The sequence below is a fragment of the Tamandua tetradactyla genome, assembly GCF_023851605.1.
Source record: "Tamandua tetradactyla isolate mTamTet1 chromosome 22 unlocalized genomic scaffold, mTamTet1.pri SUPER_22_unloc_2, whole genome shotgun sequence".
Lineage (NCBI taxonomy): Eukaryota > Metazoa > Chordata > Mammalia > Pilosa > Myrmecophagidae > Tamandua > Tamandua tetradactyla.
In genome coordinates, this window is record NW_027518252.1 from 2,525,362 (window position 1) to 2,530,656 (window position 5,295).

Here is a 5,295-nt window from a genome sequence, read left to right on the forward strand (position 1 = left end):
CCCCAAAGAGATTTTGCAAATATTTTTTTATTTTCTGCCCAAATTACTCTGGGATATATCAGGGCATCACACTAACCTGTACAAACCAACAAGACCTCATAACCTATTCAAGATCCTATGTAATTATGGTGTTCAAGTAATGGAACACAGAAGTTAACATGATGATTCACCACACAAAATATAAATTTCACACCAACTAATATTCCTTCCTTTGGCTTCACACAGAGGTTAGTTTTAAAATATGTATCATATCATTCTTTACTCTGTATTCTGATTTGTTAGTCTTATCCAAATCAACTTCATTCATATCTCTAGTCAAAGTCTGATCAAATTTTTCAACTTTTTAAACAGATGCTGTGTGGGGCAATGCAGACTTTCACAGATTCAATACTGTAAGTCAGAGTGTCAGGCATCTCTTACACACCTGAAATTTCAGGGAATGACTAGGTTATATGTAAATAGCCCAGTACCTCAGAATTTACAAATAGCAGTTAATATTCCTGAACTTATGCAGCTGTTGTATAGGTCCCATTACAATGGGCCCCAACATGGTAACCCATGTATTTGACTTCAATTCTCTGACTGTGTATATCACACTGGTTTGTATGTCATAGTTAGTCCATATGAGTGAGGAATGATAATATTTACCTTTTTGTTTCTGCTATTTTATTCAACACATTGTGCTTAAAAGTCATTCACCTATTTCCATGACTTACAATTTCATACCTTCATGCAGCTACACAATAGTACCTTGTATGTATACACCACAGTTCCCCCTTCTTCCCACATTTGTTGCACCCTTAGGCCACATCCATCCACTGCCAATCATGAACAGGCTGCTGTAAATACCAGTGTGCAAATGCCCATTTGTGTCCTAACTCTCAGTGCCTCCATGTATATAAATAGTATTGGGTTTGCAGGATCATATGGCAACCCCGCCACTGTCTCCTGTGGAACAACAGGCTGCCCCCTGGTGGGGCTGTACCTCTTAACTGCCCTACCAACAGTAAATGAGTATATCTCTTTCTCCACATTTTTTCCAATACTTATTTCTTTCTTCATTTTTAAACAGATTTATTCACAGATCATACAATCCAACCTAAGTAAATATACATGCCTTCACAAACCTTATATATATGAAGACATTTCCATTTCTTCCACAAATAATCCATAACTCTCCCCCATATTCCCCACTTGATGACATTTAGTTTCAGCATAATGCCTTTGTCACATTCAGTGGAAGAATATTACAATGTTACCCTTGACTATAGTTCCTAGCTTGCATTGATAGTAGTATTTCCTGTATAACATTCCATTTTCAACAGCTGTTAGCATTTATTTGTTCTCCCTTGGCAAAAGCATTTTTGTATCTGTACTTTGAGTCATCAACATTGTCTACTCTTGGCATTCCTAAATTTTACCAGATGAATCTTTATCCTCTATCTTTTCTTCTTTTTTCTTATGTGCCCATAGCACTTCTCCCTCAACCATATTCACATTAATTTCATTCAGTGTATTTATACTTTTATTCTAGCATCAGATAGCATCTGTGCTATCCATTTCTAAAGTTTCACATTCAGCCTTATTTCACAATCTATATTCCTTCTGTACCAAACTCACAATCTCTACTCACTTTCTATCTCCCAATAATCTATGTTCTTAAATTTAATTATCAAAGTTCACTCACTAATATTAGTTCATATTAGTGAGACCATGCAGTATTTGTCCTTTTGTTTCTGGCTAATCTCACTCAGCCAGAGTGAAATTAATTTCTTCAAGTTTATTCTACATTATTACATGCTTCATGACTTTATTCTGTTTTACAGCTATGCAATATTCTGTCATATGTATATACCAAAGCTTATTTAGCCACTCATGTGTTGATGGATGTTTATGCTGTTTCCATCTCTTAGCAATCATAAATACTAGTGCTATAAACAATAGTGTGAAAATGTGTGTTTGTGTCTTTGCCTTCACTTCCTCTGAATACATACCTAGTAATGGGATCGCTAATCATATGGCAATTCTATACTCAGCTTCCTGAGGAACCACCAAACTGCCTTCCAGAGCAGCTGTATCATTTTACATTTGACCAACAATGGAAAAGTGTGCCTTTATCTCCACATCTTCTCCAGCACTTGTTGTTTTCTGATAATGGCCATTCCAGTGTGTGTGAGATAATATCTCATTGTGATTTTGATTGGCATTTCTTTTTATTTTTACTGCAACATCATTTTCTATATAGTTAAGGTTTCCATAATAGCCAGTGAAGTTGAGCATGTTTTCATGTGCTTTTTAGTAATTTGTATTTTCTCTTCTGAAAAGTGTTCATGTCTTTTGCCCATTTCTTCATTTGATTGTTTCTCTTTATGTTGCTGAATTGTAGACTCTTTTTATAAAATTTCATTTACAATAGCAACCAAAATAATCAGATACATAATAATTTTGCATTTGACATTCTGATTAGTATATATCTTGAGCAGATATCATATAGTACTTTTTCTGTTTGGGGTAGGTCGCCCTACTTGAACATGTATATTATACCTTTTATAAGTTACCATTATTCATGCAAATTCTCCTAAAAATGAGGGAAAGCTCAAAAAATACACATATACACAGAAACTAAGAGTCCATCAACAAATGATCAGCACTACAAAATAGTAAAGAGGTTCTGCAGATTGAAATGAAAAGATGAGACAATGTTTGGGAATAGTGTGAAGACATGTATATCTTCAGTAGGAATAACAAAAATGGCAAGTGCAAAACCCAAAAGTACTCTCCTCAATATACAAATCTATATAATTCTATAAGAATTGAAATATAAGTGAGCAACTGAAAAGCAAATTTCATGACAATGGACATGCAAAATATAGAGATATTGTGGGACAACAAAACAACATAAAGAGGGAAAACAGAAGGATACAAAAGTAGAGAAGATATATGCTATTGATTCTAAGAAGGTATCCTTTCAAATTCTTATGTGATAGATGTATGTTGTGTAATAAATCCCATGGTAATCCCAAGAAAATAGTTTGAATACATTGAGAAACAGAAAAGAAAAATGGATTGGACAGATACTTTATAAAATCTTTGAAAAAAAAAAGAAACCATATATTAATGTTAAGAATAAATAGCTATCATAAATATTTATGCACCTAACCACATGCCTAAAACTTCATGAGGAAACCATTGGTAAAACTGAAGAGAGAAAGAGACACTGCTATAACAATAGTTGGAAACTTCAATATATCATCACCTTATTAATGGGTAGAGCACCTAGAAAGAAGATAATAGGGAAAGAGAGAACTTTAAACTTAACAGACATGTACAGAACATTGCACATCAACAGTAGGATATACATTTTTCTCATGTATAAATTGATTGTTTTCCAAGATAGACTACATGTTGGATCACACAACAATTCTCACTACATTTAAAAGGATTGAAAGTATGCAAACTATCTTCTCTGACTCTTATGGAATAAAGCTGGACATCAAGAACAAGCAGAGAACAGGAAAATCTACACATATATTGAATGAATAACACAATTTTATAACAATTATGGGACCAAAACCAAACTGCAAAAAGAACTGTAAATTTCTGGAGATAAATGTTATTGAGAATCAACATATAAAAATGCATGAAATTCAGCAAATGCAGTTCTGAGGGGGAAATTATGGACCTAAATGCTTACATCAAAATGGAAGAAAGAGCTAAAATGAATACCCTAATTTTACCATGGGGGAATAAGGAAAAGGACATAATGCAAAACAGAAACAAGCAGAAGGAAAGAAATTGCAAAGATAATAGAAGGAATAAAATAGAGATTTAAAAGCAATAGAGAGAATTAAAAGAACCAATGGTTGGTTCTTTGAAAAGAGCAAAAAAAAAAAAACAAAAAAACAAAAAAAACTGAAAAAGCCATAGCTAGACTGACAAAGGAAGAACTAGAAAAGACACAAAATCAGAAATGAAAAAGGGGACATTAGTAATGAGCTACTAGAAATAAAAAAGATCATACAAGGATACAATGAATAATTAAATGTCATCAAACAAATTAGAGAAACTAGATGAAATGAAAAAAATTCTAAAAACATACGAATAACCTACTCTGGGTCTAGAAGGAATAGAAGACCTCAATACATAATTTACAGGTAAAGTGATAGAATCAGTCATGAAAACCCTCCCAACAAAGGAAAACTCAGGAACAGATGACTTCACAGGTGAATTCTACCAATCATTCCAAGAAGAATTAATCTCAATTCCATTAAAATTCTTCCAAAAAAATTGAAGCAGAGGGATAACCACCTCACTCATTCTGTGAGGCAATCATTTTAATACCAAATTCAGATAAATATACTACTAGAAAAGAAAAAAAGAGAATAAATGGTATGACTTCTGAATGTGAGCTCCAAGATAAAATACTCTGAAGTTGGAGCATGCATGAGGATTTCTCTGATACAATTTGAAGGATAACACCCCATTTTTTACACAGCAGTTACTCTATAAAGTACATATATTTAAATCAAAGATTTAACACATATTTCATGGATTCCATTTACTATGTAGATTTCTTACACATATACTTGGAAATGTTCAAGAACATGTATGAGCTAACAGAGGTTGACTCAACAGAAATGCAAACTAATTAAAGAATGCTGTAGGTAAGAGTGATCAAGTAAATATCTAAACAGGAAAAGAAGAACAGATGAAGTTAAATGTTCATCAGCACAGTCATTTCATTGCCTGGAGCTGTCTCTTTTCTGCATGACTCAAATGAGAGCATTTTTTACTCCTCTATTCCTAATACTATGAATTAGTGGATTCAGCATGGGGATTGCCATTGTATAAAACACAGAGGACAGCAGATCCCCTCCCAAGGAGTAGGGCTGCTTTGATTTTAAATAAGTAAAAATCATAGTATTGTAATAGATGGTAACCCCAGGAGGTGGGAGGCACAAGTAGAGAAGGCTTTGTGCTTTCCTGAAATGGAATTAATTTTCAGGGTAGTAGACAGAATGGACTCATAGGATATAGAGATTGTGATAAAAGGCACTAAAACATTTAAACAAGTGAAAAATGAGTATCATGATTTCAGTATCTTAAGTCTCAGTGCAGGGCAAGGCTAAAGTTAGGTTAAATCACAGAAAAAATGATAGATTACATTTGATTTGCAGAAATGCATACTGTTCATGAAAAGAATGTTGACTGAGGATTCCATGAAATTGATCACATAGGATGCAGTGATGAGGGTGTGGCAGAGTCTTGTGAATATAACACTTGGGTAGTTCAAAG